We start from the raw sequence: 12,027 nt of genomic DNA, 5'->3' as shown, positions 1-12,027 counted from the left end.
TTTATTACTGTTGTTTTTACGTTCCACGGTTAGCGCTTTAGACTAAAGAAGGCAGATCTTGATATACATAATAAGAATGTGGAAGGAAACAGCAAAATCTTGAAAAAAAAAACACGGACATGATCTTATCCAGTACAAACACACATGGGCTGGAATCAAAGTTGGGACCCTTGTCGTTAATCTTTAATGACCTCAATATGTACTGCCCCGTTGGCTGCACTTGGAAGATATTAAATAAAAAATTACATCAATAAAACTATTTCTGTCGTTTCACTAACAACTAAAACGTAGCATAATAGCTGAAGCTCTCCTTTAGGAAACGTATCACTTAATCGTAATAAAGAGTTTGCATAACAAATACACACATAGATACTTGTAAAAAAATATCCAGAGCACATTGTTTCGTAATTATATGTGCTTATAAACCTTAACAGCTATAATTGAACGGTTTATTTAGGTGTAAAAGTAACGAGTTAGCCATACTGAGCAATCCTTCCCCCGTGTGTCTTGTAGATAGGAAAGAAATTCGTAACACTTTGGAGTCGTCCCATCCTCTGGACAAAACCACTCTCCCGCCTGTCCAATTACCGACAGAATTCCTGAGCACGAGAGCATCAACGGGCTTATCCTGTTCTCTTTCGCAAGACTCCCAATGAGTCCCTAAGGATTTTACAAGCCCTCCAAAGATGATGCTGTAATTCTGGAGAGATGCGTCTTCAATTTCTCGCTATCTGGCCTGGCTCCCACTCTCCACTCATCACATGGAACTTGTTTCGTACACTTTAATTCTCAAGTAGGCTGTCTTTCCTTTTTAAGTGGAATAGAAGATACGTCCGCGTCACATAAAAAAGTAACGCAAAGTTGCAACGAAACTCTACTCTTTTTTATCATTAGTTTATGTATTCTAAAAAAATAATCCCCTGCCAACATATCATGATGAAAAAAGTAAAGTTTGAGAAGGAACTAAAAATTATTTTCTATTGGAAACTCCTTCTGGAATATATATGACATCCGAAAAGAAGCTGTGCATGTAAGTAGTGTATAATGCAAATATATATATATATATATATATATATATATATATATATATATATATATATATATATATATATATATATATATATATATATATGCGTAAACCCAACAAAACTTCATTTACGTCTCTACATACATTGATAGACGCAGCTACGCGTATGCCTGTGTACACTCTAATAAAATGATCTGATTCTTATTTTTCTTTCAGTTGATATGAATTCTAAAATGTTGTTACATGCCTATAATTCTCCAGCTCTTTGAAATAACGTCTTGTCTACTTTTAAATTCAATAAAATGAGCACGTGAGAATATTATACTGAGAGCGGGTAAAGTTTTGTGTACACTCAGAAAAATTCTAGCTACACCTATCTATGCATTATACTCAGCTAAGCACTCTAAATTTTGGTCTTTGTCTCAAACAACTGGCAAGAGCTTCCACTATCACGAAACATTGATTGTAATTGGTCTAAAAACATTCTCATAGAAGTTACAGAGAACTACATTGGTTATCAAGATACGTAGCTTCCTGCCTGCAAAGTTTAAGCAAGTAATACAACTGTAACAAAGCTGAACGAGCCTTCTGAACTAATATTCTGCAAAACTTACTGGAACACAGAATTTATTGAATTTGAGACCCCCAGATCTCTCACTGCAGAGCTAAATGATTGTCAGATTATATATTTACAGAATTCACTCAAAATTTAATTGAAATTAAATTAATGAAATTAGATTTTCTAACTAATTAGATTAATACCATTGCGACTAACAAAAAGGTATCCCTATCTCTAGGGACTAAATTAAAGCCTATTAGACAGATTTTCTTGTATTTTGTAATTGTCCTCGACTGTTCTTGTTTTAAAAATTAAAAAAATAGGTACCAAGTTCTCTAGACGTTAAATACAACATTGTGGTTGCGTAGATTTTAAAGAGTATATACTGAACATTGGAGTTCAATCCTCAAGATATGAAACTACTTTTATGTGTTACCTCACAGAAAGAATATTGTAAACCGAGTTCTGATCTTTTGTGCAGAACCCCACGATTCTGGAATGAACATGGTTAAACAATGTTTATGCAGAAATAGTAATATGAACAAAATTCTATGGGCTGCATCTACTAGGTGGGACAATTTTCCAGCTAGATTGATTTAAAGTTTCATCCTCCACTTTCTCAAGCTAGCATGATTTTGGAATAAGAGGCGTTTTGATTCAAGTATATTAAACTTTGTATCATTTTAAACAAATCTTGTTTGCAAAATTTGGCGATATTTTATTATGATATTATGCAATTTTAAAACTATGCAAATAACAATTGATCAAACTGTTTTAATGAGACACTTAGATCGGTGAACTAAGAACATGCCTACTGCCATAAGAAGATAATACATGATAATTGGATATAATCAAACGCTTATATAATAGATATGGATTATATCTCTGAACTGTTAAATAAAGTATCAAAATCGCATTGAATGTCCTATTTGATCAATGTTGAGAATAAGACTGGAAAATTGATTCAGAGTAGAAAGGAAAACATCATCGTCACAAGAATTTTGTTATTACTGAGAGATCACTTTCGTCAAAAATTTGAAATTTGTACCATACGCTCTCTGTTAATCTATTAACTTTGACATAGACATTATAGTGGCTCAGAGATAGAGCGTTCACCTCTGGTGCATAGAGTCCTTGGTTTGATCCCAGCTTGCGCCAAGTGAACCTTGTGGTGAACAAACTCCTTATGTGTGGATTGTCTTGGGGTTCTCCCGTTTCCTCCCACTTTATCCATTCCACCATTTCATTGATTTCTCATCACCGTCTTCTTTAGTCTAGCTGGCTTAACCGTGGGACGTAAAAACTTAAGAAGATTTTATTTTCCACTTAGCAATGGCCTTATTCAATGTCATCTATCAACACTAATCTTTATCTTCCTTTTCAAATCTTCTACCGTACTTTCTATTGGCTCCGTATAGATTAGTGTTCTCCAAGAGACAACAAATGTCTCGTCTCGTCTCTAAAACGAAGTCGAGACGGGAAGTACATTTTTAAATTCGAGATCAGGCGAAAAATTTCACGAGTCTTGTGGACAACACTAATATACATATCTCTTTGATCTCAAACACTGTTTTACTCTTAACATGATTCATAGTACATCGTTGTCATCGTAAGTATTCTGCCATTATTGGCAGGTCACTTGTCGCAACTGAGAAGCTTCCATGCTCCAGGGTCTTCTGTAACATCTTCGTCTTCACGTATGATTTTTCGGTTTTGATATCGTCCATCAATTGAAGACTCCTTCGCCCTCTCCCTCTCTTTTCTGCCACCATACTGTCTAGCACGTATCTCATGATACAGCTCCTTCTTAGTCGAAAATTATAAATTTATAAAGTGATTGTACAAACACAATGAATTAACATAACGTAATTTATTCCAATAATAGATATGTTTTAAATGTTGATATATCATACCTTTCGTGAATCTTTCGTAATAGTCTTTGATAACTTTTAGATGAAATTAAGAGAAAAATCAGGTCATAAATACATGAATTTACAAAAGGAGACAGGGGCAATTTTCGAGACGAAACGAGAGACCGTTTTCTAGATTCGAGACGAGATGAGAAAAAGCCTTCGAAAATCCAGACAACACGAGATTTCTACAAAATTTATGAAGCGAGACGAGAAAATCTTCCTCATTACTCTTTTCTTTTTGGTTTTCTTCATTCTTCTCTATGTCTAAATTTCCAAAGTTTTCAGTCGGTATCATCGAAATTTTTTCATACTGTCCTCTTCATGCTTCTTTGAGTACAGTATACTTAATAAGTTTTATTTTTGATTCAAGAGATCCAAAAATACTCTTTATCTTTCTCCTTTAAAAAAAAAACATTTCTCTCTTTCTATCCTTGCTTTTATTTCTCGGTAAAATTTCAGAGCTTCACTTTTCAGGCTCACAAAATGTTAGTGGAACTTTTTACTAAGTCATTTATATGTATTTTCAATTATAAAGCAAGCATCTGCAAAAAGTATCAAAAGAAAGGAAAAACATTTATTATTTGTCATTCTGTTCATGTTGAAAGCCGCAAGTTATCAAAAACATTTTTTTAAAGGTAGCTTTTGAACTTGAATATGTGAGAAATAAAAATATTACAAAATGAACTTTTTAGCGTTTTCCTCAGCCTTCTCTATATGCAACCCCACTTTTCAATAAAGTGTTGTGTGTTGCATAACAAATCACATAAATACTTCCCAGGAGCAATTCTGACAACGTGTGTGAAGTTGGTTGTCCCGCCCACCTAACGAATTTTTCTTTTTCTTATCTACATCGTTAGTTTACGTTAGTTTTGCTAAAATTATCGTTAGTTTCGAAAAAATAAAATTTTTATTCAAAAAATAAATGAGCAGGCCAACTTCACGGTTTCCCATCCACAAACGAATTTCAAAATTTGTTCATATAACATTGTTAATTTATCGTTACTTTACGTTAGTTTTGCTAAAACTATCGTTAGTTTCGCAAAAATAACTATTTTATTCTAGAAATAAAGTTTCCCGTCAACTGTGAATTAGCCCGCCCATATTCAATTCTCATAAAATTCCAACTCATATTGTTAGTTTTTCGTTAGTTTTGCTAAAATTAACGTTTGTTTTTGCAAAAATAACGATTTTATTCGAGAAATAAAGGTTCCCGCCAAATGTAAAGTTAGCCCGCCCCTAAAGAATTATCATAAATTTCCATCTCACATCGTTAGTTTATCGTTAGTTTACGTTAGTTTTACTAAAAATATTGTTAATTACGCAAAAATAACGATTTTATTCGAGAAATAAATGGGCAGGCCAACTTCACGGTTCCCCACCCGCAAATTTTTTTCTATCTCAAAACTTTTTTCTATCTCAAAACTTTTCTATTTCAAAACTGTTTTCTATCACATCGTTAGTTTATCGTTAGTTTACGTTAGTTTTGCTAAAACTATCGTTAGTTGCGCAAAAATAACGATTTTATTGTAGAAATAAAGTTTCCCGCCAACTGTGAATTAGCCCGCCCATAATGAATTCTCATAAACCTCCAATTCATATCGTTAGTTTTGCTAAAATTAACGCTTGTTTTGTTAAAAAAAAAAAAAAAAAAAAGATAATGATTTTATTCGAGAAATAAAGTTTCCCGCCAAATGCAAAGTTAACCCGCCCATAAAGAATTATCATAAATTTCCATCTCACATCGTTAGTTTACGTTATTTTTATTAACACTATCGTTAGTTTCGCAAAAATTAACGATTTTATTCTAGAAATAATGTTTCCCGTCAACTGTGAATTAGCCCGCCCATATTGAATTCTCATAAAATTCCAACTCATATCGTTAGTTTATTGTTAGTTTAAGTTAGTTTTGTTAAAACTATCGTTAGTTTCGCAAAAATAACGATTTAATTCGACAAACAATGTTTTAGATAGCGGCTTAGCCAGGATTTTTTCGAGGGATTCGGATCCCTCCCCGGAAATTTTTCCGCAATTTGTAAACTGGGAATGCAAGCTTATGCTATATTTTAAGGACCATTACAAATGTGGTTGATCCAGGGGTCCTACCGCGGAAATTTTTTGGCAATATATAGACTGGAAATGCAATTTTAGGTTTTATTTTTACAACGTTTTATAAATTTCTGGAGGTCCAGACCCCCGGACCCTTCGCTTGGCTGTGGTGGACAGACACCATGCTCGTGGGTTTTCGGGATTCTCCTGTTTCCTCCCACTTTCTTTATTCCACGATTTCATTCATTTCTCATCATCACCGTCTTCTTTAGCCTAACCGGCATAACAGTGGGGAGTAAAACTTAAAGATTTCTTTTTCTCTTCTTGGCTACGCCGCTGTTTCCCGAAACTAATGTAAACTAAAATTATACTAACAATATGAGGAGGAAGTTTATGAAGATTCTTTAGGGACGGGCTAACTTTACATTTGGAGGGAACCTTTATTTCTCGAATAAATTAGTTATTTTCGCGTAAGTGACGATAGTTTTAGTAAAACTAATGTAAACTAGCGATAAACTAACGATATGAGTTGCAAGTTTATGAGAATTCAATATGAGCGGCTAATTCACAGTTGGCGGGAACCTTTATCTCTCAAATAAAATCGTTATTTTTGCAAAACAAACGCTAATTTTAGCAAAACTAACGTAAACTAACGATGTGATATAAAAATCTTTTGAAATTCGTTTGTGGGCGGGAACCGTGAAGTTGGTCTGCCCATTTATTTTTCAAATATTTTTTTCAAAACTAACGATAATTTAAGCAAAACTAACGTAAACTAACGATAAACTAACGATGCGGATAAGAAAAACAAAAATTCGTTAGGTGGGCGGGACAACTTTACTGTCATTTACATGTATTTTGCTGGGTAAAAGTTTTTTTTAAAAAAATATTCAATTATAAAGCAACCATGTGCAAAAAGTATCAAAAGAAAGGTAAGATATTTGTTATTTTCATTCTGTTCATGTTGAAAGCCGGAAGTTATCAAAAACATTTTTTAAAGGTAGCTTTTGAACTTGAATATTACAAAAAGAAATAAATATATAGCGTTTTCCTCAGCCTTCTCTATATGCAACCCCACTTACCAATAGAGTGTTGTGTGTTGCATATCAAATCTCAAAAATAATCTTCCCAGGTGCAATTCCCACATCATGCCACCGCAAGTTTTGTTATTCTTGTTATTTTCATCTTATTCATCACTCTTCTTTGGGCTACTAATGGAATAATATTATCAACTGAGATTGATACTAAGCAAACACAAAACAAATCTAGACAATAGCCCAGAACCTCCTTGTCTCTTCTCGTAGGATTAGATGGAAATGAAATTCTAAAGTTTTACATGGTTATGGCTTTCAGGCCAAAGTAGACCGATGTTTGATGGAGGTTTTGAATATTGATTTGATTTGATTTTTAGTTTAGTGTCCCCTTTCAGCAGTGAGGCTATATGAGACGTGGCCATATAAAGCTTAACGTGGGATCCGAAACATGAGCTCCGCACCGAGAATCGAACCGGGGTGAATGATGAAATAATTGGTGGAGTAAGAATGTTGGAGAAAACGGAAGAGCCGCGAGAAAAACCCACGGACATGGTGTTGCTTAACACAAACTTATTTGGCTTGGAATCGAACCAGAGACCCTTAATATCAAAGATGAGTTCTGTACCACTGAGCCAAAGTGTCCCATATATGGTTAGATAAACTCGGTCACTAAAACAAATGATAACGTTACTCTATAATCTTACTACAACGCTAAATGGCGTCTTAGACCTCTACGGAGATTTGGATCCAGCTCAACCATGAAATAATTCTAACAACTCTTTAGATACATCTACATCACTGGTTAAAGGTAGGGAGTAATCTTTTGAATCCTGCCTGTTTTGTTAAAAAATAAATAAATAAATAAATAAATACATTTGAGAAAATAAATGTTATGGTTTTCATATAGTTTCAGTGATATTCATATGGTTTTGTTTTTTGAAAATATAACCAAAATTTAATCACCCATAATTAGAGAAACATAATCCTGTACAACATAATATTTCACACGTTTATATAGCAGGTCAAACTCTTCCACCATACCAACTTTGGTCTTAACACCCTGCTCATGGGTTTTTCGGGGTTCTCCCGTTTCCTCCCACTTTCTTCATTCCACGATTTCATTCATTTCTCATCATCACCGTATTATTTAGCCTAACCGGCATAAAAGTGGGACGTAAAACTTCGGATGAGTCTGTCTGATCTCGTACGATATATAGTGTCTTTGATTTTTCAGGGAAAATTCAAATGAAGGACGATATTAGCGCTATATATTCATTGTCTTCATTAATATCATACCTATGTAAAACTAGCAACAAGTGTAGATTCAATATATGTAAAATGGACATTCTTATTAGTTAGTCAATCATATAAATACTTTTATTTAAGTTGCCACCAGAAAGAATTGATCCCAGTTTATATGATTCTTTTATCAGCAACTTTGTAAATCAATTTGAGAAAAATCTTAAGAATAAAAGACGATCGTTTAAGTCCTTCAGTCAGTCTTCCGCCTTGATATAAGTACAGTAGGAATAAGTTTCCCCTTACTTCTGAATAATTACGTTTTCTGTGCGTGAAGGAAATCTGAGTCGAGGTTCATGTACTAGTTTCGATGTTATTGACAATAAAATTTATGTATACGAAAGCCATATTCTTTTTGTCGGCAAATACACAAGTTATATCCGTTACACGTATCTATGATTCTTAATTACCGTAGTTACGAATCTATTATACACATTTTTTAAACAACTTAGAAATATGCGAGTAATCCATATTATGAATGAGTATATCCATAAGAAATACTTCAAGTTGCGACCGATATTTCGACTAATGAACAGAAAACAAAACCTACGTCAAAAGTTTGTAATTCTGTAAAGTAATTCAATATCAAACTATGCACAATAAACAAATCAAACACGAGAGGAAAAACATCAACTCTATCCTGATTTTTTTTTTTTTTTTTTTTTTTGCACAATGAAGGAAGCATGTCCCTCCTCTTTTTCAATCTATATTGTAGTAACAATAAAAAAATACAACGTTAAAAAAATGGAAAAAGTAAAGGCAGAAGCAATTGTCTTTAGATAGGTTTTCAGCAAGGCTAATCCAAGCAAGTCAAGTGAGCCACAATCAGATCTAAGTGAGGTAAAGAAAAAAAAACATCCGGGAACAGAGAAGGCTTGTGAGATAAAATTACCAAAAGTTTTCATACAAAGGATTTTCCTTCTCTAGAAGAAAGAAAAAAAAACTACTTGCCACTCATCCATTATATCTCTCATGGCAGCCACTACTCTTCTGAAAGGAAAAATGCAGCTTCACTGGTGTTTAGGTCTTTATTTTATTGGTTTATGTTTCATATGTACAGTCAGCGACAAAAGTTCTTTCCCCTAGTTAAAATTTATTTTGGGAATAACGATGGCATGGCTAAAACGTACAACAGTGGTATTGCTGGAACGTAGAGTACATTCTTTTTAATTTAATACTGTACTCAAAATTGTTATTCCATTGTGAAGTTATTTTTTCGAAACTAATTTCATCAAACCGAAAGAACTTTTGTCGCTGACTGTACTATGGACAACACTGTATTTATGATTGTTCTAGGAAAAAATCACAAAATAAAATAAAATCTGGTAAAACCAAACATTTATTATTACTTATTATTATTATTATTATTATTATTATTATTATTATTATTATTATTATTATTATTATTATTATTATTATTATTATTATTATTATTATTCGAAAATTGTTGTCTGATGAAGGCAATCATATATTGCGAAAACTGTCAAACGTGGATCACTGATAATAAGTGTTTGAATTGATCAAATTTTATTATTTTATTTTTAAAACTACTAGCAGAATGCTCGTTCTTCGCACCAGAAGAAAACATAACGAGCATTTTGGACATAAAGAGCACACAAACTGTCACCAATCAACTTACACTCCCCAAAAGCTATAAATTCGATACTAATATCGGCCACTTTCAATTTTTTTCACATGTCACCATCCCCTCTAGGAGTGCTAATGGGGGATGGATTTGAATTTAAACATTATCGGAAGTGTCATTGTTCATCTCAGCGATTGCGAAAACTATGGATTCGACGGTAATATCTGAAATTTTCAATCATTTTTATACATCTCTCCCTTCCCTCCCCAAAACTATTCCAGACCCGAACCTCATCTATGTTGAAAATTTGATCGAGATCAGTCTAGTGGTTCAAGAATTATTAAGTCACGAAGATACTCACTTTCATTTTTATACGATATATATATATATATATATATATATATATATATATATATATATATATATATATATATAGATAGATAGATAGATAGATAGATAGATAGACAGATAGTTTCAAGGCTAGAGGGAACAGCATTCAGGGAAAATTCAATTTAAGAAATTCAAGATTTTTAAGATAGAATAACTTTACTGGAAGGAACACATCTCGTAAATCGTGTCACTACTGTATCAGACTCAAAAGTAACGTTTGGTGAAATAACAATTTTGTCACATCAAGGAACTATACGGGTAAATACATGTGAAGCACACATATTTAGCATCTTTAGTTAAATTATTACCAAATTATTATTATTATTATTATATAATAATAATAATAATAATAATAATAATAATAATAATAATAATAATAATAATAATAATAATAATAATAATAATAATAATAATAATAATAATAATAGCTATATAAATGGATTTTTTTTATAATAACGAGTGAAAGGCTATCTCTGGCATGTACGACAAATTACCAAACAAACTTTTTGCCCTTGTAACATGCAGCCAATTTATTCTTCGTGTCATTTTTCTAACCAGGACAAAATATTAAAAAAAAAAAGATGGATATGAAAAATGAAGACTGTAATTTGTTTTCCTTCCCTAAAAATTATTGTTTCCCGTTGCAGCCAGAAGCACAAATCTGACGGAACGAAAAAAAGGGGATAGGGTGTGTTTTTTTTTCTTTCATAAACGCCAAGCGTTTGCCATCAACTACAAATGGCCACAGGGGACAGAATATTGCGCTCGTATTAACGATGGGTTTGTGTGTATATGTGTGTGCATATATATATATATATATATATATATATATATATATATATATGATGGAGGAATAGATCACCTCATCTCTCCCTCTCCCTGCAAACACCAATAGCACCTTTCCTTCACCCTTTCGGGTTACCACTACCCCTCTCCTATTCCCCCGTTTATATATATATATATATATATATATATATATATGAATCGATAGTTAATATGGGGATAACCAAGTTGGTGTCCCGCAGCGATTGCATTTATACACGACCTGTCAGACCATCTGTCGGTAAAACGGTTAAACGACGTTTAAACCAGTGATGGACCAAATAATGAGTTTTTTGATCGTAATTTTCTCCTCCTTTTCTTCCTGTTCTTCTCCGGCCAACATTACACGTGTGCTATTCTGTTCTTGGTAATAAAAACAAACTTTTTTTTTTTTTTAAAAAAATAATAGCATGTAAGCGCTGCAATGGCTATGTGAAATCTCGTATTGGGTGAAGCATAAAATTAAACTTTTAAATTTACTGGTTCACTCTCGATAAACATACCCCGTTTCTCTTCCGCTGAATACACACTCATTTACAGTATATGTAGTAAATATACGAATTATAAAATCAGCATTGTTGTTCTGGAGTTGGTTGGTAACGAAACTCTTCAACAACGAAAATTAGTTTTCTGCACTGGCAAACAAAGCAAAATAATACAGGGACTAATGTACGTAATATAATTCAACCGGAGCATATCATACGATTCAGTTTCTTTACGTGAAAATTTAGTAGATAGTGTGCCGTATCAAGCTAAGCCTATTTAATAATCCTAGTTCTGCCTTCTTTCATCAGAAGTCGAAAATTAATGAAATATATTTTTTTTAATTTATTTACTTATTTGTTTATTTACGTGTAGTATGTGTGTCATCGTCAAGGTTTTATGTGTTACCGTTAGGAGAGGAAGAATATACACACACTCTAGTACTTAACACTCCATACTTTTTATATATACAGCACATAAATATACAGGGTGTCCGAGAAGCCCCTAACAATTTCTGGGATCACTTGAATTCAAATGAAATGTTTATAATATCAAAGAGACAACTTATGTTAACAAAAACACAGTAGATCGACATGACCGCTCTCCTTGTCGAAGCAGAGTTGCCATTTCTCCACGGTGCACGTGAACACTTCTGCAACATTGGGTTAATTTTACGCGCCGATGCTGAAAGGCGTTCACGCAGGTGTTTAAGGTGAATATTAGGGGTTTGCCGCACCCGTATCAACGCAACGTTCAGATTATGAGGAGCGATCGTATCAAACTGCTGTGTTTTCGTTGACTTAAGGTATCTTCTTTGATATTATAAACTCTTCATTTCAAGTGCTACTTCCCAGAAATTTTTAGGTTCT

The 12,027-nt window shown here is 33.1% G+C and overlaps 1 protein-coding gene across 1 annotated transcript in view; it reads left to right on the top strand.

The window, feature by feature from the left end:
* The window catches only part of mspo (M-spondin), a 488,714-nt gene that overhangs the window by 465,233 nt on the left and 11,454 nt on the right, over window positions 1–12,027 (top strand). The gene's annotated exons all lie outside the window — the stretch shown is intronic.

The sequence above is a fragment of the Thermobia domestica genome, chromosome 1 (genome assembly GCF_964235325.1).
Source record: "Thermobia domestica chromosome 1, izTheDome1.hap1.1, whole genome shotgun sequence".
In the NCBI taxonomy this organism is placed as follows: Eukaryota; Metazoa; Arthropoda; class Insecta; order Zygentoma; family Lepismatidae; genus Thermobia; species Thermobia domestica.
This window is presented reverse-complemented; position numbering and strand designations above follow the sequence as displayed.